Below are 25,376 nucleotides of genomic sequence, written 5' to 3'. Positions count from 1 at the left end.
TGAGTGGCAGGAGATCTTTGAGACTGGCAACACGTGGTTTGATTTGAAATGTTTACCTTGTGGAGCAATAGGCATCTGTGATGTTTCTGGTACTGGCCACACCCTTAACCTCCAGGTGTTGCTATTGTGGTCCTTTAACTTTCTCCCACAATGCTGTGCGGTTTATAGCTTCAGTTGGACCTGCTGGTGTTAAGATCTCGGCTGAGGTCCTGGTTCTGCCATATCTTCTTGGAAGTTGTGTTACCTTTCCCTTTGTATTTTGGCTTTACTGTGTTGCATTTCCTTGTTGTTTTGTATCAGGCCTTAGGGAGACTCCCGTTCATCCTTCCTTTTGGAGGAACAGGATGTCTCATTCCTGTCATTAGTACCAGGGTCCTTTAGGGTTAGATAGGACATTAGGTATTCCTGTGTATGAACTCACCTACCTCTGGGGTCTGTTCATACTGGTAGTCAGTCAGGGCTTTGATTGGGGTTTTCCCTAGTTTTCAGGCCTTATTTCCTTTCCCTCCTATGTTCGGTGTGGGGTTTCCCTCCCACACTAGAGCATGACAGACTGCAGCTGCACACCGTCAGTGACAGCAGGGCTCCCCATAGAGATGGACAGTTTTTCACCATCCCTGCCTTCCCTATCATTCTATACAGTGCTAAACTAGCATTGTGTATAAAGATGAAGAATCACTATGCTGATTCCTGTTACGGCCCCAGCAGTCACAACTTCCGGCGACCAGGAGTCTCTATGAGCTGTTGGGTCTTAGCAGGTCCAGATCAGCTCTGCATTGAGGTTGTACAGAAAAGTGTTTTAGAAAAGTAAAAAATAAATCAACCCCTCTCAATCACACTGACCACAGATCTACACACTGACAAGCCACCTCTTAATGAGGCTTATCTGAATGTGGCTCCCCACCACAGTTTCCAGGTGGAACGTGCCTTAAGATTTGATATGCTTTGGATGCGTCAGTTCTTTTTTTCCCTGCAATGTGCATTTCAGATGTGCACACGAAAATATCCGCTCTAAAGAGGCAGAACTACCACCACAGTAGCTGCTATGGGGCCTGCAGTGCCCGGGGCCCGGGACCCACCTTCCAGTACACAAACACACAGTAATTATGAACACTGAGTAGAAGAGCACACGGGGCAAGGATCATTCCCTGGCCTTTCTTCAGCCTGAGCACTCTTCTACTCAACTGGTGCGATGATGTCATTGCATTGCGCCTGCTGGGAAAGAAGGGATGGGCTCCATTCATCAGGGGAAAGGGGCTAGGTGAGTATTAATACTTTTTTATTTTATGTACACCACATGGGCTTTATTTTGAAAAGGGGGACATAACTAGTGTATGAAAGCAACTGTGTGGGGCACTAAGGGGCATAACTACAGAGTAGGTGGCTCTGCGATACGTGTGGGCGGTCTTAACTAGCCAAGGAAGGGGGAGTTTGTGAAGAAGTCACCTAGTCCCCATTCAAAAATTTGCTATGGGCCGAGCATTTTCTAGTAACGTCCCTGCAGTTGCATATGAACAATGCCATAGATTCCCATTCAAAGAGGACCTGTCACCGCTCCTGACATGCCTGTTGTATTAGCTTTATGCATTCCTCGTGAAATAACAATTCTGGAGCATCTATTCTTATGGCTCTAAGTTATGCCATTCATTTATTATTTCTACTAGAAGGTATGAATGAATTGCTAGCAGTCTGCAGTAAGAAACATAGAATGTGTCAGCAGATAAGAACTATTTGGCCCATCTAGTCTGCCCAAGATACTAAATACCATGGATAGCCCCTGGCCCTATCTTATATGAAGGATGGCCTTATGCCTATCCCATGCATGCTTAAACTCCTCCACTGTATTTGCAGCTGCCACTTCTGCAGGAAGGCTATTCCATGCATCCACTACTCTCTCAGTATAGAAACATAGAATGTAAGGGTACAGAGGGGTGGTAACCAGTTGGGGGGGATGTACCTGCACAGTCTTAAAATTACGGCACTGATTGGATAGAGCTAGTCTAAGCAGCGACACACACCCAACTTGTTCCCACCCCTCTGTACCCTTACTGCAGACTGCTAGAAATTCATTCATAACTTCTAGCAGGAATAATAAAGGAATGGCACAACATACAGACATAAGACTAGATGCTCCAGTATTGGGATTATATGGGGAATATATGAAGCTAATAAAACAGGCATGTCAGGAGCGGTGAAAGGTCCTCTTTAAAACTTGGGGAGTGGAATATCCACAGCTAATATGAATAAAGTAATTGATCGTCAGCTTCCTATGGTATGGTTTCTGAAGTAGAGCCGCCATAACCAAACGTGGCAATACCTGAGAACTGCTGATGGAAATCAGGGCATGTCTGGGGCTCGCTTTATTCGATTCACTTGCACAGAGGTGAAGTTTCTCTCCTGCCTAGGCCAGCACATGATGCTGAGGGTAGGGTTCTCTACATCTGTGCTCCATACTAGTATTATTAATCTTGTTGGCTTCCTTATAAAGCATGTTTCTATTCGGATAAAGCCGAGTAATGCAATATTGCAGGTGTCTTTCATGCCCCAGCCACTTTCAGCAGTCATCAAATGTGCAGCAGCTGCTACCATTTGTAATGTGAAGAGAAACCTCTTATTCCCCTATCTTATGTCAACCTCAAACGTGCAGAGATTGCCGGAGCCTCAGGTCATCTATATTTGGTGATCTCAGTAGGTTGGTTCTGAAAACATTTGTCCAGAACTGGCTCAAACCTCTAGTTATGACGGGTTTCTAGTTGGAAAGGCTGCGTCTTGGGACAAGTCACATAACAGTAGTATAGAGATTTATCATCCGAGTATAAAGTAGCCCTAACGATGTGACGGGGAGCTGGCCAATCTGTGCATGTCACTCAGCAGTAAATTATTTGCAGGGCACGGAGAGCAGACAGGCCCTGTGATTACGCTGTGCTAGTCATTACCTTCTCCGTGCAATTACTTTTCTTATTTGCATACAATAAAGTTGTAAGTATGGCAGGACTGCAGGAAGGAGGGATGTCAGCAGATGTATGGGACCTGTCAGCAAGAAACCCACGCTGGAAGGACAGATGCTTTTTCTGAAATTCTACTCAATGATTACCATTACCCATTCCCACTATCAGGTAGTGGTACATTAGGAAGATTACTGCACAAAAATATGTATGTTAGTACAAATAATTTGCCACTGCTATAGCAAGATCAGCTGAGCAGTTTCCAGTAAAGGTACCTAAGGGCTCATGCACGTGGCCATAAGTGTTTTGTGGTCTGCAAATTGCAGATCCGCAGAACACGGATCCCGGACGAGTGAAAGACACATTTTTTTTTTATTTCTGTAAAAATGTCCTATCCTTGTCTTAAGACAAGACTAGGACATAGGGCCACGGAATGGACGTACGGGTGTGCTGTCCTCATCTTTTTCACCACCACTAAGATGAATGGTTCAACATCCGATCCGCGTTTGTTGCAGAAAATTTCTGCAATGGAAAAATCTGTTCTAGTCACGTAAATAGGGCTGTTTTGGTGGCAATGGATTTCTCTAAGTCCCATTCAGGTAAACAGAATGGATTTTCAGTTGTAGAATTGTTCTACATATCAGAAATAATGTACATATCATATACCTGGGGTGGCCAACCTTACAGACACAGAGCCAGAAAAAAAAGGAAGGCTGCCAGGAGCCACGAGCTATCCATTTACACAAATACGCAAACATTTAAAAGTGCACTTAAACCACCTGTAAGGGAGACAACTTCAGTGAGACTTCCGGCAATCTATGTTTTTCACAATGTGTTTCAAATCTGGCTGGTATTCAGTCATTGGTACTCGAGGCAATTTTTCAAGGTTACTTTCACACTAGCGTTAACGTTTTTCGGTATCGAGTTCCGTCATAGGAGCTCAATAACGGGAAAAAAAACACTTCAGTTTTGTCCCCATTCATGTTCAACAGGGACAAAACTGAACAGAACGGAATGCTCCAAAATACATTCCGTTCAGTGGGTTTCCCAGACCGGAGAGAACACCACAGCATGCTGCAGTTTTCCTTCCGTCCTGGGATGTGGAGCAAGACGTCATGACCCCCAATGCAAGTCAATGGGGATGGATCCGTTTTCTCTGCCACAATAGAAAACGGATCCGTCTCCCATTGACTGTCAATGGAGTTCATGACAGATCTGACCTTACTATGTTAAAATATGTTAAAGATAATACAACCGGATCCGTTCAAACAGATGCAGACGGTTGTATTATCAGTAATGGAAGAATTTTTGCTGGACCGTGCCGGATCCAGCAAAAACGCTAGTGTGAAAGTAGCCTAATATGTGTGTCAGTAAGAATCATCAGCAAGTAATTATCTCAATTTGAGTGGTTGCTTTATCTGTCGCCAGTGGGGGTTTCAAACAAATTATGCGAGATGGTACTTTGGGGGTCACTCGCTATTAATGTAAGGCACATGGGGTCCAGTCCAAAAGCATGTGCCCACCCTGACATTAAAAATAAATGACCCCCATCATGTTTAAAAAATGGCAGTGGCAATCCTACTGGCTGCCTAAAACATGTTTTTTGCCTGCCTCTATTTTGAGGCAGGCTACTCTTGCACTGTGTGGGGGTGGGGTAACTGCTATGCTGTTCACCGAGCTCACTAGCTCAGACGAGGCAGCAGTTTATTCCCTCCCCCGTCCCTCCTTCTGCTTTAATTAGCTGCCCATTCATTGGTGGCAGTGGTGCGGGCAGCTTCAGAGCCCGCTCTTTTCATTGGGCTCAGCAGCGGTCGCGTCATAGCAGCGGTCCCGTCCCTCCGTCCCTCCTTTTCCACTGTCTGGCCGGCTGAGAGCAGCACACACCATGTTCTCTTATAAGAGGAGATACTAGGCTGCGCAGCCTAGATAGTAAGAGCTGGCCGTACCGCTCCCTTGTGAGCTGAAAATGAAGGAGCAAGAAGCCGCATGCGACTCGCGAGCCGCGGGTTGGCCACCCCTGTCATATACAATGCTACGATCCACATGAAACTGTTAGGCCCCTTTAACACGAGCGAGTATTCCGCAATGCGAACGCATTGCACCGGCACGGAATCCGGACCCATTGGTTTTTACACATCATTTGTGCGTTGCGTGAAAATCGCAGCATGTTCTTCATTATGCGTTTTTCAACCAAACACCGGCCCCATAAAAGTGAATGGAGCTGCTTGAAAATCGCATCCGCAAGCAAGTGCGGATGCGATGCGTTTTTCACGGATGGTTGCTAAGAGATGTTTGTACACCTTCAGGTTTTTATCATGCACATGCAAAACGCATTAAATCGCATTGCACCCACGCAATAAAAACTGAACGCGGTTGCAGACAAAACTAAATGACTGTGAAATTACGATTTTTTTTTACTGAACACATTCGCAACGCATCCGGACCTAATCCGCACACGCTCGTAGGGGCACAGATTTTAGATGCCGTGCTCTGCCAGTAAATCCTCATCAGTAATAAATACATTTTATGAATGCACTGGAGACTTCCCATCCCAGCTTCCAAGAAATGCTTGCTAAATATATTCTGCTGGTCCCAGTATAGATCTGCTGCTGTACCATACTCCACGACCAAGGGTTTAATTATCTAACCAGGTGTATTCATTACAGTAAGGCTCCAATCACATGTCCGTGGAATGGGTCCACATCCGTTCCGCAATATCCGGAACAGGTGCGGACCCATTCATTCTCAATGGGGCAGGAATGGATGCGGAGAGCACACAGTGTGCTCGCCGCATCCGCATTTCCGGAGCGCGGCCCCGATCTTCAGGTCCGCAGCTCCGGAAAAAAATAGAACATGTCCTATTCTTGTCCGCAATTGCGGACAAGAATAGGCAGTTCTATGGGGGTGCCAGGCTGGTTTCACACGGGCATTGCGGGAAAAGGTGCTGGTGCGTTGCGGGAACATGCACGATTTTTCCGCGCGAGTGCAAAACATTGTAATGCGTTTTGCACGCGTGTGAGAAAAATCGGCATGTTTGGTACCTAAACCCTAACTTCTTCACAGAAGTTCGGGTTTGGGATCGGGGTTGTGTAGATTGCTATTATTTTCCCTTATAACATGGTTATAAGGGAAAATAATAGCATTCTTAATACAGAATGTATAGTACAATAGGGCTGGAGGGGTTAAAAAATAAATAAAAAATAATTTAACTCCCCTTAATCTACTTGATTGCGCAGCCCGGCTTCTCTTCTGTCTTCTTCTTTGCTGTGTACAGGAAAAGGACCTGTGGTGACGTCACTCCGGTCATCACATGGTCCATCACATGGTCCATCACCATGGTAAAAGATCATGTGATGGACCATGTGATGAGCGCAGTGACGTCACCACAGGTCCTTTTCCGATACACAGCAAAGAAGAAGACAGAAGAGAAGCCGGGCTGCACGAGCAAGTGGATTAAGGAGAGTTACATTTTTATTTTTAACCCCTCCAGCGCTATTGTACTATGCATTCTATATTAAGAATGCTATTATTTTCCCTTATAACCATGTTATAAGGGAAAATAATAATGATCCGGTCTCCATCCCGATCGTCTCCTAGCAACCTTGCGTGAAAATCGCACCGTATACGCACTTGCTTGTTGATGCATGCGATTTTCATGCAGCCCCATTCACTTCTATGGGGCCTGCGTTGCGTGATAAACGCACAAAATAGAGCATGCTGCGATTTTCACGCAACGCATAAGTGATGCGTGAAAATCACAGCTCATGTGCACAGCCCCATAGAAATGGGTCCGGATTCAGTGCGGGTGCAATGCATTCACCTCACGCACGGAAAACTCGCCCGTGTGAAAGGGGCCTTAGTCCTCATTCACACGTCAGTGTTAGGTCAGTGATTTCCATCAGCGAGTTTGAGCCAAAACCAGGAGTGGCTCTAAACACAGAACAGGTGCAGATCTTTCCATTATACCTTATGTCTGTGGAGGCTCCAATCCTGGTTTTGGCTCACAATCACTGATGGAAATTACTGACCAAAACACTGTGTGATTAAGGGCTCACGCACACGTACGCAGGCGGTTTTGCGCTCCGCAAAACACCGATACCGGCCATGTGCATCTGCATTCTACGGAGCAACCGGCCCATAATAGAAGTGTCCTATCCTTGTCAGTAGTAATGACAAGAATTTTTTTGTGGGGCTGTGGAATGGACATACAGATGTGGACAGATGTGTGCTGTCCTCATTTTTGTGACCCCACTGAAGGGTATGGGTCCGCATCCGACGCACAAAAAATGCGGATCGGATGCGGGCTAAAACAATTGTCATGCGCTTGAGCCCCAAGTCATTACCTTGTGCCCTCCTTTTGATCTTTTTAGCGGCAGATCCCCAGGCCCAGCTCTGCTATCCAAGATGGACACACCACTTCTCTGACTACCTGATGCATACTGTGCATTTACTGTGAAATGAAACTGTCAGTTTATTTTATCTTTGTAAGGCCAGTAATACACTATACGAGTGTATTACTGTAGTGCAGCGGCGGCATGAAGCGCACGGCTTCATAGCAACCAATGACGCCGTGCGCTCCTGCTCTCAACAGGAATCCAGGCTGTGTTACCACGGACCGCTCTCAGCCGCGGACACGGCCGTGTGCATGAGGCCTCATATACAGGGGAAGTGACACTGACCATTTTTAAAATATACTTTCATTACTGAAATCGTACATTTCTATTAGAAAAATAGCTCTTAAACGGGTTGTCCGAGTTATGAAAAAAATATATAAAGCTAAACTAAGCTAAGCAAGTTTTAGGCAAAAAATAAATTCCATTTCCTCATTTCCGGGGTTCTCTTCTGGCCGTTTGTTTACCTGCAATAACAACAATCTCTGAGGTTTTCCTCATGAATATTTGAGGCTACATGTAGGACTTTTTTCAATGAAATCTGTGACAGAGAATCCAATGCTGATTTGAACATAATAGGAGAGATTTATCAAACTGGTGTAAAGTAGAACTGGCTTAGTTGTCCATAGCAACCAATCAGATTCCATCTTTTATTTTTGATAGCTCCTTTGGAAAATAAAAGGTGGAACCTGATTGGTTGCTATGGGCAACTCAACCAGTTCTACTTTACACCAGTTTGATAAATCTTCCCCAATGAGTTTTTATCAGTATATTGAGCTATAGACCTATAATAGTTATAATCTTTATAATTCATTATGGTTTCTAACTTGCCTGTAAAAATTGTTGTCTGTCTGTGATTTTTAGAGAAGTTGTTCAGAAAACAGAAAAATTGGCAACCCTGCCCAGTGGATGTACAATACGCTGGCCCTTTAATGACTAAATGTCTGCAAATGGCAAAACCATGAGAGGTTGATATTGAAATGTATGATCATCAGTGTGGCAGACATGTTTTTGCCCTGTGTTTTGACACACAGGGTTAACTAGAAACGTTATAAAATTTTTATATTTTAAATCTAAGCAACGTTCAGAGATTTTCCTGGAACGCTATAAGTATTGTGAGTAACAAAGGTAAAATAAGCTTCTTGCTCGAGCCCGCTCTTAAGAATCAACATTACACCCCATGGAGAAGTCACAAACGACATGTCAACAAACTGAGCATGTGACTCATGGGAGGGAAGTACTGTGCACATAATTACATGACTGCAGCCATGTGCTGCTGCCAGTGGAGCGGGAGAAAAACACCGCTCAGTCATTTACATTAGGTGCCAATCGGCAGTACCACCAAGGATGCCACAAACTACGCGGAGCAAATAATATAGTATCTATTAAAGGGATTCTGTCACCTGGATTTTAGTGACAGAGCTTTTAACATCATCACATCAGTCTGCTCGTTTTGTATTAAAATATACTAGTATTACTACCCTAAGTGTTGTCCTTTGTCTAGAAAATCGCTTTTATTAGTATGGTAATTACCTGAGTAAGGTGCCCAAGGGGCTGTCCCTCCGGCCGTTGGTGCCCAGCCGAGCCCCTTCTCCTGGAGCCCAGCACCGCCCCACTGCTAATTTATTCACTCCTCATTGCCGGCTGGCGCATGTGCAGTGCGTCCTGTGAGGCAGATTCCAGGCGCTGACATGTGTATCCACGGCGCATGCGCAAGCTTATGGCTCAGCGAACGCATTCTGTGGATACACATGTCAGCGCCTGGAATCGGCCTCACAGGACGCACTGCACATGCGCCAGCTGGCGGCTGGGCACCAAACTCAGGTAATTACCATATTAATAAAAGCGATTTTCTAGACAAAGGACAACACTTAGGGTAGTAATACTAGTATATTTTAATACAAAACGAGCAGACTGATGTGATGATGTTAAAAGCTCTGTCACTAAAATCCAGGTGACAGAATCCCTTTAAGGAATTCTTATAGGGGTGAATTATGGTTTCTTGGTGCCCGTGACAGGGAATGCTCCCCTCCTATTCTTAAAGGGAACCTGTCACCGGGATTTTGTGTATAGAGCTGAGGACATGGGTTGCTAGATGGCCGCTAGCACATCCGCAATACCCAGTCCCCATAGCTCTGTGTGCTTTTATTGTGGAAAAAACCCGATATGATACATATGCAAATTAACCTGAGATGAGTCCTGTATGTGAGATGAGTCAGGGACAGGACTCATCTCAGGGTAATTTGCATATGTATCAAATCGGTTTTTTTACACAATAAAAGCACACAGAGCTATGGGGACTGGGTATTGCAGATGTGCTAGCGGCCATCTAGCAACCCATGTCCTGAGCTCTATACCCAAAATCCCGGTGACGGGTTCCCTTTAAGTTCGACATGATTGCGGTTTTATGGATAATTCAACTAACAGATATCAGCCCTGATTCACTCACTATTTTGCATGTTTGCCTTAGCTGAACACACGTGTGGTGTCCATGTACGGTAAGTATGCACGGTTGTATCATACTTTATTATTATACACTGAACAAAAATATAAAGGCGAACACAAGACCCATTGCTCTCAAATACTGTTCACAAATCTGTCTAAATCTGTGTTAGTGAGCACTTCTCCTTTGCCAAAATAATCCATCCCACCTCACAGGTGTGGGATATCAAGGTGCTGATTAGACAGCATGAATATTGCACAGGTATGCCTTAGACTGCCCACAATAAAACGCCATTCTGAAATGTGCACAGTTTTGCTTTGCCTCACACAGTACAACACATCTCTGTCGCCTGTCGCATAGAGTTGATCAGGTTGTTGATTGTGGCCTGTGGAATGTTGGTCCACTCCTCTTCAATACCTGTGCAAAGTTGCAGAATATTGGCAGGAACTGGAACACGCTGTCGTATACGCTGATCCAGAGCATCCCAAACATGCTCAATGGGTGACATGTCTGGTGAGTATGCTGGCCATGAAAGAACTGGGATGTTTTCAGCTTCCAGGAATTGTGTACGAGGATACAGATGAGCTTCCTTGAGATGGTTTCTGACAGTTTGTGCAGAAATTCTTTGGTTATGCAAACCGATTGTTGCTGCAGCTGTCCAGGTGGTTGGTCTCAGACGATCATGGAGGTGAACATGCTGGATGTGGAGGTCCTGGGCTGGTGTGGTTACACGTGGTCTGCAGTTGTGAGGCCGGTTGGATGTACTGCCAAATTCTCTGAAATGCCTTTGGAGACGGCTTATGGTATAGAAATAAACATTCATTGCACTGGCAACAGTTCTGGTAGACATTCCTGCAGTCAGCATGCCAATTGCACGCTCCCTCAAACGTTGTGACATCTGTGGCATTGTGCTGGGTGATCAAAATGCACATTTCAGAGTGCTCTTTTATTGTGGGCAGTCTAAGGCACACCTGTGCAATATTCATGCTGTCTAATCAGCACCTTGATAATCCATCCCACCTCACAGGTGTGGCATATCTCGGCAAAGGAAAAGTGCTCACTAACACAGATTTAGACAGATTTGTGAATATTTGAGACTAATGGGTCTTTTGTGTATGTAGAAAAGGTTTCAGGTCTTTGAGTTCGGCTCATGCAAAATGGGGCAAAACCAAAAGTGTTGTGTTTATATTTTTGTTCAGTGTAGAATCGTTTTGTCCCCCCACCACTCAATGGCGCCTTGGATGACCTCCTGGATACTTAAAAGTGCTCCGTTTTGAAGTTTCAGACTTTTCAGCATATCACATATCGAAATGGAAAATCTACTTTAAAAAGGGGTTGTCCAGCCAGTAAAAACGTATTAATAACAGGACAGAATGGCATAAAAAAGTGGAAGCTGAATCGGGATGGGGAAGCACTTAGATGTTTGGACACTTGACATTGGTTCACCCAATTAAAATTTCATGTTTCAATTGTTTTTCTATTCACCAACCATAAAGGTGCACTAGAGAGAAATCAAGGTTCCAGGTGTGGGACTCATTATTTGCAAACTAATCCTTCCCCCCGGATCTATAGATCGAGTAGATTATTGAACCAGGTGAAATAAATCACTCTTCTCGACTTTCAATAATGTAATTCATGGCAAGAAAAGTACATACAGTATGTGGATCCTTGATCAAACAAAGTCAGTTTTCTCACTTGAAGCAGCAATGATCATTTTGTAACAAGCCTATTTTGACCTAATTCAATGGCAAACACAATTATCCTCTAAAGCAAGGTTGCTCAACATGGGGCCCTTCCAACTGTTGCAAAACTACAACTCCCAGCATGCCTGGACAGCCTACAGCAGAGCATGATGGGAGTTGTAGTTTTAAAACAGCTGGAGGGCTGCAGGTTGAACATCCCTACTCTAAAGGTTTGAAGCGGGAAAAAAAAGAGAGGAAGATTATGAACAAAATGAATGTATACTATGAGAACATCGTCAACAAGCCATCAAGAAGTCCGAAGACTCAAACAGAAGGCAGGACACTACTCATATAGATGCCAAGTCAAAGTCTCTCTGGCACTCCTAACAAAACACTGTAGTGGGGAGACAACACCCTCATCCACATTGTTATATCAAGAGGCTACTGGTGTCTAGAAGAGAGAGAGAGAGAGAGAGAAAGAAAGAGAGAGAGATCCTTTGAAAGGCCCAGCTCTATGCAGCTCTGAAGGTATCAAACTGGTGACAGAGACCCTAAGAAAAACACTAGATCACCTGAACTGACCCAGTTTTGCTAAAATGAGTATGGAGCAGCTCTAGCATGGGCCAATCACTGGAATTCACTGCATGTGATTAGGAGTCCTCGTTCACGAGCTCCCAGCAGTCGGTGGAGAGAGCCGGGAGCTCATGAATATGGGGACTCCGGAGCACAGGTGGTGTATGTATGAGGAGACTCTAGTGCTCGGCTCACGCTGGAGCTACTGAATGCACAACTGGGTCAGTCCAAGAAAGTCACCAGGAGTAATGCTCAAGGACTCGGTCACCATTTTTTGCTGCGCTCTGATAGGATCCTTTTACTAAGGCCCAGTATGCACACCACTGTATGCATTGTGGATCAGCAAAATACGGATACTGTTCATATAGTATGCACATTTTTGCGGACCCAAGGACAAGCATAGAACATGTTCTTTCATTTTGCAGAACAGACTTGCAGAAGCGAAAAGCACGCAGATCATCAACGCGCTTTCCTCCTCCATATGTCTGTTGCACAATATGAGGACCGCAAACCCACTTAGTATGCGCATTTTTGTGGACCCATGGACTTCAATGAGTCCACATCTGGAGGACAAGCATAGAACATGTTCTTTCGTTTTGCAGAACAGACTTGCAGAAGCGAAAAGCACGCAGATCATCAACGCGCTTTCCTCATCCATATGTCTGTTGCACAATATGAGGACCAAAGACCCACTGAATTGCAGACAACACACGGACCGCGTCTGCAATTTGCTGACCGCAAAATAGATACGGTCATGTGAATGAGGCCTTAAACTTCAGCCCCTTCATTCTGAGGATTGGTGGGGGTCCCAGCAGTCAGACCCCACTGATCAGGAAGTGAAGGTATAGTCAAACAATATACCTCCCCTATTAATGGCTGTTTTATTAACATTATTTCATCATTATTAGAATACAGAAGAAAACTATATAAAACACCATGTAACATAAGAATACAGCAATAGTTCTGATCTAGTAATAATATAACTAGACAGTGATATATACATACACCATTGTATATGAGCGATATATATCTTGTATCTTCTGTTACTGCTTGACCACAATACAACCCAACTGGCTTCCAAAACATCAGAGGGGAGAGTCGCCACCTTCCTCCATTGCTAAGTCTTGAACACACTTCTACCGCCATATGCCTATCATGGCCATTTTCCTGTCACACAGTGATACATGAGCCCCGTTGGGCTTTAAGCAACAGTTCGCATTGGATTCAACACAGAAGCAGCTCTGTCACATCTGATTCATTTGACGCTTCAGGTTGACAGAGCGTCTGGCAAAATGTCTGCCTCACAATATAAATATTAACTTTCCAAAGAAAAATATAAAACATTTATAATGTATCGAGAGGTTTAGTAACGACCTTCTTCCTAAATTCAATATATCTGCCATAAAACAATATCCACTGTAATACACAGCACAGCCGTCACCACTCCAACATGGGGGCAGTTAGGACCAATCAGTCCAGATACCGCTTCTATGCAGACCACAGTTTACTGTCCTTTTCATCATTTGCTTTTATATTTTCCTTTATTTTGCTTTAATGCAGTCATAGTACAATGTGTACATCATAAAGGAAACGCCCGACTCGTCAAAGCTCTAGTGGAAGGGCTACTCTAAGGGTGTGTTCACACGGCACAGAAATTCTGTTCCAATCATGTGAATGGGATTGTTTTGGCAGAAAGTATATGGAATGGAACTGATTTTCTGTAACAAAATCTGCCGCATGTGAAGGCTCCTTAAAGGGGTTGTCTCACTTCAGCAAATGGCATTTGTCATGTCAACAAAGTTAATACAAGGCACTTACTAATGTATTGTGATTGTCCATATTGCCTCCTTTGCTGGCTTGATACATTTTTCCATCACATTATACACTGCTCCTTTCCATGGTTACAACCACCCTGCAATCCAGCAGCGGTGGCCGTGCTTGCACACTATAGGAAAAGGCACTGGTGCCTCCAGTGGTAAGGACCATGGGACAGAGCAGAGGCCGGCAGTTTTTTTGCAGGTAACCTAAGGGCCCTTTTGTACAGGAGTTTTCCCATTTTTCATGCTGAAATACAAACCTTAGAGGACCTCTCACCGCTCCCGACATGCCTGTTTTAATAACTACATGCATTCCCCATGTAATAACAATACTGGAGCATCTATTCTTATGACTGTATGTTGTGCCATTCCTTTATGTCTGCAGTAAGGGCAGAGTAGAAGAAGAGGCAGCATCCAGCTGTTTGAGTAATGGTGCTTTTAATTAAAAAAAAAGGCAGTGCAAGCAACCTAGAAGTGCAATGTTACGCCTATACCTTAGCCTTCCCCAAGCAGTCTGCAGTAAGGGTACAGAGGGGCGGTAACCAGTTGGGGGATGTACCTGCACAGACTCACTCTGTCCAATCAGTGCTGACATTTTCATCCTGTGCAGGTACACGCCCCCAACTGGTTCCCACCCCTCTGTACCCTTACTGCAGACCGCTAGCAATTCATTCATAACTTCTAGCACAAATAATAGAGGAATGGCACAACATACAGACATAAGACTAGATGCTCCAGTATTGTTATTACATGGGGAATGCATGTAGCTATTAAAACAGACATGTCAGGAGTGGTGAAAGGTCCTCTTTAAACCCACAACCTCTGCTGTTGTTAGAGAATAGGGAGGCATATTAGATGCTTGGCCGGTACCACCCTAATTGTCAGGTTCCAACAACATTTTTGGCTGGCATATGGATGGAAATGAGTTACATACGGATTTTCCGGAGATTTTGCTGTGGATTTGCATGAATACAGTGACACGCCAATATGCTTCGGATTTATCATTACCGCGGCAAGTCAAATTTCGTGCAGATTCCATGCATTTCGCTTCTGTAGAGTTCGGGTGACATGTTACTGCTACTTTAAATGCTGTAATTCCTTATTGGGAAAATCCACATTATATCCGCCTACACTTTAAGTTTTTATATGTATATATATATATATATATATATATATATATATATATATATATATATTTATTTATATAGGTTTATGGGCGAATCCCAGAAACGTGCCAATGTACAGCTTTATCCGATTTTACCCATAAACGCAATCACAAGTATGCAATTTGGGGCTATTGGGCTTCCGCACATGCGAAAACCTATGGAAAATGCATTCTCATGTTTGTGATGGTACATGACAGTAGCCGATATATTGAAGTTGTTGAAAAATATAAGGAGTCTTGGATTTGGCTGTAAAAAAAAAAAAATATCACCCAAAAAATAAATAAAAAATAAATAAATCTTGCAAGATAACTGCAGAAATCACTGACAGAACTTTGCGAAAAGATAAGTTGTGCCACATGGCCTACTCAGCTCTGCTACTTCGGTAAATAATAAGGACGCATTCAATTTCAATGTAAAGAATTCCAGTAGACAGCGACAGCGCCGCGCTAAGTATTGCACGCACGCAAATGCCTCTTTAGCCGGGGGAACAAGTGTACAGCGAATTAGTAACCTTATTAGAGAGGTAATATGCTGAGAGGCCCCCTGGCAATTAGGTGGTGATCACCGGGCGGCATTAAAAGGGATATGTATATTTTATGTCATATACAAGGCAGTGACTAAGTCACCATCGGTGATGGTAGACAAGGAACTTCTACCAACTTTTCTACAATGTCCACACTATTTCCCTTCCTGGCTGGGCAAAGCATCGCTCTCTGTAGTCCAAGGAGGTTGGCGATGGATAATAAAGTGAAACCTCATACTAGACGTACCATGCCGAGGACGGAGATTTAATTTGATCCGTCAGCTATTCCATAGGGGGACTATAGTACCTCAGGCTTATGAAGAGGTTAATAGAGGCTGGTGAAGAACAGAGGCACACAGCAACGTAAGCCGAAAGATAAGACAGTGCCAGGGACACCCATGCCAATCACTTACAGGCTGAAGTATGGAATTTGGCACAGCACCAAACAGAGCTGTATCTGCAGCCTCCTGACAATAGCAATACCAATGCCCATCGCCCGTTATCTCCAGAAGAGTCAAGCTCACTCTCTATTGCTCTCTGGAAGCAGCCATTTCAGTCCATTCCCCACAATTGCTTGCTCCTTCTAAATGCTTAATTGTAGTGATGGTCAATGAAATGCCCTGGTCACCACTTTACCCCCAGTTCCTTCTATGGCAGTGCCAGCAGCTCCTCTGTAGGTGGAGTGCTCCTTTAACACAAAGTAGGACAAGCAGACATTGCCTAGATACACGAGTCTTGTCCCATCTGTCCAGCAAAGTACAATAGTGGGTGTGAGCAGCAGGCTGGGCACTGGTCACAAAGAAGGCAGGGTGCCCACCTCTGCCAGTGCTGGAGCCCCGCACGTGCTGGGAAGGACAGCTGGGCAGCCACCTCCTCCACACTTGGCAACTAGGAAACTATCCTGGCCATAGGGGGACAAGACAAAGGAGATGAGCCGGGCACTACATGGGAAACTTTCCCCGGTGCCCGCAGGGCGGAGGGTGACGTTGGGGTGACATGGGGCGCCCAGCTGTCAGGATGGAGGAGCAGGACGGGGATGCTGCTGCTGTCACTCCTACCTTTGTGCCAGTGCTGTGCCCTCCTCCTGTCCTCGGTGCCTGGAGAAAGGAGCCGGTCCCGGCCCCTGAGACCCGCTGGAAATGCTGCAGACTGACGCCCCGTGGCGGGGACCTGGGAGCAGGGAGAGATGTGCCGGCAGATGAGGGAAGCACGACCACTCATAAACAATACCAGCCGGGGAGGAGGAGGAGGAGGGAGGCTGCCGGAGAGGAGGAAAGCCTGGGCTGGACTTCCAGGCAGGCGCCTATCAGAGAGGTTGCAGGCAGGAGGGCTTCACATCTCTCACAGCCAAGGATTACACATCATCATCATCCTCACACTCACCAGCCAAGGTCAGCCTGGCATCTGACTGTGCCTGGAGAGGAATTTCTGGCCATGACAGATATATGTCCACATGGCTTGTCACCTGCCAGGCCGGGTGAGCAAGGCTGGCCATAGATACAATGAACTTCTCTTCAAGACAATAGGAAGCCACCAGTGTTGTTGTGATCTGTGCAGAATAATCACCAAGCAGCTATGCCCTATGATGTAGGGTGGCAATGATGAGAGACCAGGCTATCCAAGGAAGATTACCAAGCAGCTAGTGCCCCATAGATGAAATGTGGGGTGGCAATAAGGAGAGACCAGGCTATCCAAGAAAGATTACCAAACAGCTGGTGTCCCTTGATGTAGGGCAGCAATGAGGAGAGAGCAGGCTATCCAATGAAGATTACCAAACAGCTGGTGTCCCATGATGTAGGGCAGCAATAAGGAGAGACCAGGCTATCCAATGAAGATTATCAAGCTGCTAGTGCCCCATAGATGAGATGTTTTTGGCAATGAGGAGAGACCAGACTATCCAATGAAGATTACCAAGCAGCTAGTGCCCTATAGATGAGATGTAGGGTGACAATGAGGAGAGACTACTAGGCTATCCAATGAAGATTACCATAGATAAGAGAGACCAGGCTATCTAATGATTATCAAGCAGCTAGTGCCCTATTGATGAGAGGAAGATGGAAATGAGGAGAGACTAGGCTATCCATTGAATATTACCAAGCAGCTAGTGCCCCATAGATGAAATGTAGGAGGAGAGCAAATGTCTGTGTGAAGTTGTGAACCACCAAACTATTCGAAAAGGATCACAAAGCTGCAGGTGCCCCAAAGATGAGATGTAGGATGGCAATGAGGAGAGAAAATGTCTGTGTGAAGGACCGGACTATCCAATGAAGTTTACCAAGTAGCTAGTACCCCATAGATAAGATGTGAGGTGGCAATAAGGAGAGACCAGGTTATCGATTACCAAAGAGCTAGTAGCCCATAGATGCCATGTAGAGTGGCAATTAGGAGAGACCAGGATATCCAAGGAAGATTACCAAGCAACTAGTGCCCCATAGATGAGATGTAGGGTGATAAAAAGAAGAAACCAGGCTATCCAGTGAAGATCACCAAGCAGCTAGTGTCCCATACATGAGATGTAGGGAGGCAATGAGGAGAGACCAGGCTATCCAGTGAACATTACCAATCAGCTAGTGCCCAATAGATGAGATGTAGGGTGGCAATGAGGAGAGCAAATGTTTGTGTGAAGAACCAGACTATCCAATGAAGTTTACCGAGCAGCTAGTGCCCCATAGAGGAGATGTTGGGTGACCATGAGGAGAGACCAGGCTATCCAAGAAAGATTACCAAGCAGCTAGTGCTCCATAAATGATATGTGGGGTGACAATGAGGAGAGACCAGGCTATCCAAGAAAGATTACCAAACAGCAACAGTCTGTGTGAAGGACCGGACCATCCAATGAAGATTACCGAGCAGCTAGTGCCCCACAGATGAGATGTAGAGTGGCAATGAGAAGAGCATACGTCTGTGTGAACGCCCAGACTGTCCAATGAAGATTACCAAGCAGCTAGTGTGCTATAGATGAGAGGAGGGGGGAAGGGGGTGACAATGAGGAGAACAAACGTGTGCGAACCAGCAGACCTTCCAATGACGTATTGCTGAAAACTTGGGTGTAAAGCTGGAGGTAGAACATGTCCTATACTCGTCCACAAAATGCGGACCCATTGAAGTTAATGAGTCCGCAAAAAATGCAGATGCAACACTAACCGCATCTGTATTTTGTGGATCAGTATAGACTTCTAGTATGCCGGAATGCAATAAGGAATGCCTCTTATAGGCTTCTGTGGTGCATGCCGTCATAGAATCTGTTATGGTCCGTGGTAGTGGATCCATAACGGGATTCTTCGATAACCCAAACCTTGTACGCCGAACTTAAAACACAAGTTCGCTCAACACTATGCAGCAGAATTTCCATCCACCAGTTGTGCAACAATCTGCAGAACAGCCACACTAACTCAAACGGAGATGTGCTGCAGTTTCCCTGCACAGCTGGTGTTCAACATGAGATGTTAATGGTACATGTTGAACAGTGTAAGAATATAGTTCCACATTTTCTGTAGTGTTTGTAGTGGCAGCAAAGGGGATGAGATATAAAAAAAAGTGTCTTTATTGTAGTCCGTACATAACTTGCAACACGGTGCAGATTTTAAATCCACAGCATTTTAATTATGTGCAGCAGATTTTACTCTTTGAAATGCAGAGGGTAAAATAAGCAGCAATTTCAGTGTTTCAGCACCAAAATCTGATCTATTTGTTGTGGATTTCTGTCATATTTCTTCAGTGGAAAATACACAGCGGATTTGCTATTTATGGCTATATGCTGCAGGTGACGACCGCATGGTGCGGTCATGTCGTGATTGCATCCTCTGTACCGCACAGTCATTAACAAGCTAAAAGCAATGCAAGAGCAAGCTCCGTGACTGTATCGCAACTGTGACATGACCGCGCCTTCTGGCTGTACCATTACCGTATGACCGCACGCCGCAGTCAGGATGTGGTTGCAGCATGGCCGTACTATGGTCCAGTATTACGCTGCTGTGTGAGTTGCAGTGAACACCAGTTAAGGACTATGGGTTGGACTGTTTAGTTGATCTGCATTGTTAATGGACATGTAACACCTACAATAGCCCATGGCCATTAACGATGTAAACCGACTAAGGCTAGGTCTACACGACGACATTTGTCGCGCGACAGATAGGGCGCAACAGTTGTCGCGCGACATTTTGTTGCACTAATGTCGCACGACAATTTTTATAATGGCAGTCTATGGTGTCGCACTGCAACATGCGACATGTTGCGACTGCGACGCGACAGTCGCAGAAAATTCCATCTTAAATGGATTTTCTGCGACTGTCGCGTCGCAGTCACAGCATGTCGCATGTTGCAGTGCGACACCATAGACTGCCATTATAAAAATTGTCGCGCGACATTGGTGCAACAAAATGTCGCGCGACAAATGTCGTCGTGTAGACCTAGCCTAAACAATGCAGTCCTAATTAGTTAATTGTGTAATGACCCGGAGTGCCATTACTACTTCTTTTGACACCTTGCTACCATTTCCATGTGCTAATACATAATATCTGATGTATTTTGTGTCATAGCCTGACAACGTGCATATTTATTCCTGAAATTATTATGTTCAGGTGTAATAACCTGGTCCACCAGCAGATGGCGCAACAACATTGGCAGTATTAGCTTCCCTAGAGAGGAACCTTCTGGTTCCTTCCAGCCCTCTGTAGCTAGAGGGAGGAGTTTAGTTAGTTAGAGAGGAGTTCTAGTCTACCCTTCTTAGGGAGCGGTTGTGTGCAGGCTAGTGGGTGCTGCCTGCTCTGCTGGGCCCAGAGGCCCTGCCTCTGAAGTCTACATAGTTGCTTGTCCCTTCTTGAGCTTGCATTGCCTCCTTCCAAGCTGAGCCGAAGCTTGAGGTACTCTAAAGCCAGTACAAGAAGTTCCTAGGATTATAAGACAGACTACAAGCTACAGCTAACTTAAGTTCCAGCAGAGGAAGAAGGCCTCTTTCACACGGGCGTTGCGGGAAAAGGTGCGGGTGCGTTGCGAGAACACACGCGATTTTTCTGCGCGAGTGCAAACCATTGTAATGCGTTTTGCACGCGTGTGAGAAAAATCGTGCATGTGGATTAAGGTGAGTAAAATAATTTTTTATTTTTTTAACCCCTCCAGCACTATTGTACTATGCATTCTGTATTCAGAATGCTATTATTTTCCCTTATAACTATGTTATAAGGGAAAATAATAATGATCGGGTCTCCATCCCGATCGTCTCCTAGCAACCATGCGTGAAAATCGCACCGCAACTGCACTTGCTTGCAGATGCTTGCGATTTTCACGCAACCCCATTCATTTTCTGTGTTAAAATGCACAAAATAGAGCATGCTGCGATTTTGACGCAACGCATAAGTGATGCGTGAAAATCACCACTCATGTAAACAGCCCCATAGAAATGAATGGGTCGGGATTCAGTGCGGGTGCAATGCGTTCAACTCACGCATCGCATCGGCGCGGAATACTCGCCTGTGTGAAAGGGGCCGAAGAGTTTCCTATTTATTCAGGTACCGCATAGCAGAGCCGAGATAGCTGCAGAAGAAGTATTTGCCTGCCAAAGTTAAGCCAATACCTGCTGATGACCAAGATACTGTTTGGATTACCAATTTATGCCAAGTAAAAGCAACTGTTCAACGTTACTCCAAAGTCTGAACTCCATTTATTCTACTTATCCACTATCCAAGTTCACCTACCCCTTTTGCACTGCTTCATACCACATCACGTCTGGGATCCATGGATATCCAGGTAGGAACACCGTGACAAGTGTACATAACATCTACAGAGACTGTAGGCCACCCTGCACCACGCTGGCAATCCTACCTCTGGGTACCAACCTGACCATCTACAAAGGGAGCCTTGAGCTTCCGCTGCTGAACCGCAGCTGGCGTCACGATTACTTGTTTTATAAGAGGGACATATTTCATAGAAACCTCCCAAGGGGCAAGGGATACCCCAGGCATGACCCTTTAGTGGGCTGTTGCAATTGGAGCCAACTGTGATTCATATGGCCATAAGGTATTCGACCACAGTGTGGCTGTGTCACATTTGTCACAACTCCATCACTACTGCGTCGTCTGGTTATACCCTTAAAAAATGATAAAAAAAGCCAATTATAAAATTTTTGTTTCTGCTTTTTTAACCCCTTCCCGACCAGCGCCTTACTATTACGGCGCAACGAACCCCCGTCCCCTCGGGTATACTCGCTCGGGAACCGGGGTGCGATGGCTGCACGGCCGAGCAGGCAGCCATGTTAGCTAAGGGCTGCGGTAGGTATTTCCGCCCCCCTGCAGCCCCGATCGCTGCTATTGGCCAGATTCCACAGACATGCGCATCGTAGCTCCGGCTGTGATACGGAGCTGCAGGGCGGGGGGTGTCATCTGGAGGTGACCGGTGCTGAACAAGTCAGCACCTGTCACCTCCGAGGTGAGGCAGGGGACACCAGTGTTTTGGGTCCCCTGCCAGCGCTGCTATTGGCTGGAACAACGCTCCAGCCAATGGCAGCGCTATAGCTGCACAGGAAGAGGGAGAACTTCCCTGCATGCAGCCATTCTAGCTGTGTCACGGCTGGCGGTGGGGGAAACCCCCAGCCGTGCGGTGCCAGGAGATGGTAGGGTTACCCCTTGGCCGGGACCACAGAGTTAGGGAGCAGGTCACCTCCTATTGCGTCCCTAACGCTGACCCTGTCTCCTATCTGTATGAGCCGACCTTGGTGGTAGGAGGACTCATACGCCGGAACCTTAAAGTCCCTACGAGCCCTCAAGTCGGCCCTGTACTAGGGGACAGAGTGAGACGACCTGCTCCTCCTAGGCACGGGGGAGCAGGAGTCTCAACGGCCAAGCAACACAGGGGAATACAATAACAGACTTATGGCAGTGACAGGCAAATGGGACCAACACATCACTCACCTGCCACAGACAACAAACCCTGGATCCCATGTGCAGGTGCTGCAGTTCAGACACCAACGAACACAGCACACACCAGACATCCCACAGGAACCCAGGACCACAAGCTGCACTAACATAAAACCCCCACACACACCTAAATAACACCGTGAAACATAGAAATTCCCAACAGAGGTTTTATGACCAGAAGGATGGTCCCCGCTGGTAGATGGTGGAAACAGGAGGCTGCTCCAGCCAGCATGGCTGAGAGCAACCTACTGAACCAAGCCAGGAACTGAGGCTTTATAGGCCCAGTGGCCCCACCCACCGGTCAGACACACCCAGTGACTCACAGACACACTGGGAAAGGAATTAACCCTTCCAACACCACAGAAGGGAAGGGAAGACAGCAACTAAAAGGAACAGTGTCCACACACAACAAACACACTGTGCCCACCAATAAAAGGCACACCTACAGGAGAGGTTGCCAGGTGCAACCGCATGCCTACCGCAGCAAGCTGCCTAACACCGCTCAGGCAGCACTGCTGCCACATATCCAATGTTGCCAGCGGCAACCACACCTAGACCGCAGGCAACTGCATGCGGTCACAAGAAGTCACGACCATGACCAAAGGTCGTGACAAGCTGGTGACTGCATGCAGAGAGGTTCTGTGCCTTTCTGTGCTGCTTGTGGCTTGCTGGGACCAGCGTTTTAACCCCTTTCCTGCTGAAAAGAAGAAGAAAGAATAACATCTGGAATAGCTGCACAGTTTATTTTTATTTGCCGCTGTTCCAGATCCCTAAACCACCCTCCGTCCCTGTCCCTTCCCAGCCAGCCCCCTCCCCCCTTCCTTTTTTTACGGACACTATTTGGTCCATGCACTTTTTTTGGTCTTTTTATTATAATTTTTTTACCATTTTCCAGCTCTGTATCACTTTTTCTGCGTGCGAGCTTTGACCACCAAGTGCTATTCAGTGCGTACCTGTCTGATCAGCACCTGGGGATTATTTGTGCATGTTTTGGGGCACATTTTTAATTCTGCCAAAAACGAAGTTTTAATATATGTAAATTCGGTCTCTACCAGCAAGTAGGGCGGCTACTTGCTGGTAGCTGCTGCAGAAATCCGCCCCCTCGTCGTGTTGATTGACAGGGCCAGCCGGGATCTCCTCCTCCGGGCCAGCCCTGTCGGCATTTCAAAAATCGCGCGCCTGTGTGGATTCGGCGCAGGCGCTCTGAGATGAGGAGGCTCGTCTCCTCAGAACTCCCTCAGTGCGCCTGCGCCGATGACATCACCGAAATAGAAGACGTCATCGGCGCAGGCGCACTGAGGGAGTGCTGAGGAGACGAGCCTCCTCATCTCAGAGCGCCTGCACCGAATCAACACAGGCGCGCGATTTTTGAAATGCCGACAGGGCTGGCCGGAGGAGGAGATCCCGGCTGGCCCTGTCAATCAACACGACGAGGGGGCGGATTTCTGCAGCAGCTACCAGCAAGTAGCCGCCCTACTTGCTGGTAGAGACCGAATTTACATATATTAAAACTTCGTTTTTTGCAGAAACTGCTGGATCAAAGTAAGTAACACAATTATATTGTCATATATCGCAATATAACTAATTTCACTAGCCCAAAAAAAAAAATCACTTTAGTGGGGTGACAGAAGCCCTTTAAAAGACTCACTGTCAGTGTGTGGTTGGTGTTGGTCTGCAGAGGACTTAGGCCTCATGCACACGGACGTTTTTTTTCACGGTCCGCAAAACGGGGTTCCGTTGGTCCGTGACCGTTTTTCCGTCCGTGGGTCTTCCTTGATTTTTGGAGGATCCACGGACATGAAAAAAAAGTCATTTTGGTGTCCGCCTGGCCGTGCGGAGCCAAACGGATCCGTCCTGAATTACAATGCAAGTCAATGGGGACGGATCCGTTTGATGTTGACACAATATGGTGCCATTTCAAACGGATCCGTCCCCATTGACTTTCAATGTAAAGTCTGGAGTTCTGTTATACCATCGGATTGGAGTTTTCTCCAATCCGATGGTATATTTTAACTTGTAGCGTCCCCATCACCATGGGAACGCCTCTATGTTAGAATATACTGTCGGATATGAGCTACATCGTGAAACTCATTTCCGACAGTATATTCTAACACAGAGGCGTTCCCATGGTGATGGAGACGCTTCAGGTTAGAATATACAAAAAAACTGTGTACATGACTGTCCCCTGCTGCCTGGCAGGTGCTGCCAGGCAGCAGGGGGCAGACCCCCCCCCTGTTTTTAACTCATTGGTGGCCAGTGGGCCCCCCCTCCCCTGTTGTTAACTCGTTGGTGGCCAGTGTGCGCACCCCCCTCCCTCCCTCCCTCTATTGTAATAATAGCATTGGGGCCAGTGTGCGCGCCCCCCCAACCCCCCCCCTCCCTCTATTGTAATAATAGCATTGGGGCCAGTGTGCGCGCCCCCCCAACCCCCCCCCTCCCTCCCTCTATTGTAATAATAGCATTGGGGCCAGTGTGCCTGCCCCCCCCCCCCCATCGCTGCCACCGATGATCGGGGGGGGGGGGGGGTGTGCGCACACTGGCCCCAATGCTATTATTACAATAGAGGGAGGGAGGGGGGGGGGTTGGGGGGGTGCGCACACTGGCCCCAATGTATTAAAACAATAGAGGGAGGGAGGGGGGGTTGGGGGGGCGCGCGCACACTGGCCCCAATGTATTAAAACAATAGAGGGAGGGAGGGAGGGGGGTGCGCACACTGGCCACCAACGAGTTAACAACAGGGGAGGGGGGGGCCGCACAATGATATTCAAACTGGGGAGGGGGGGGTCTGCCCCCTGCTGCCTGGCAGCCCTGATCTCTTACAGGGGGATATGATAGTACAATTAACCCCTTCAGGTGCCGCACCTGATGGGGTTAATTGTACTATCATATCCCCCTGTAAGAGATCGGGTGCTGCCAGGCAGCAGG

At 46.5% G+C, this 25,376-nt stretch overlaps 1 protein-coding gene across 3 annotated transcripts in view; it reads right to left on the bottom strand.

Moving 5' to 3' along the window:
* ENOX1 (ecto-NOX disulfide-thiol exchanger 1) overlaps positions 1-16,771 on the bottom strand; it is a 593,767-nt gene extending 576,996 nt beyond the window's left edge. For all 3 annotated transcript variants that reach the window (XM_044283882.1, XM_044283888.1, XM_044283885.1), the window contains exon 1: positions 16,599-16,771. The gene's annotated coding sequence lies outside the window, so the exon portion shown is untranslated. The remainder of the gene's footprint in view (positions 1-16,598) is intronic.
* Positions 16,772-25,376: the final 8,605 nt, after the last annotated feature.

This window comes from Bufo gargarizans, chromosome 3 (genome assembly GCF_014858855.1).
Source record: "Bufo gargarizans isolate SCDJY-AF-19 chromosome 3, ASM1485885v1, whole genome shotgun sequence".
Lineage (NCBI taxonomy): Eukaryota > Metazoa > Chordata > Amphibia > Anura > Bufonidae > Bufo > Bufo gargarizans.
This window is presented reverse-complemented; position numbering and strand designations above follow the sequence as displayed.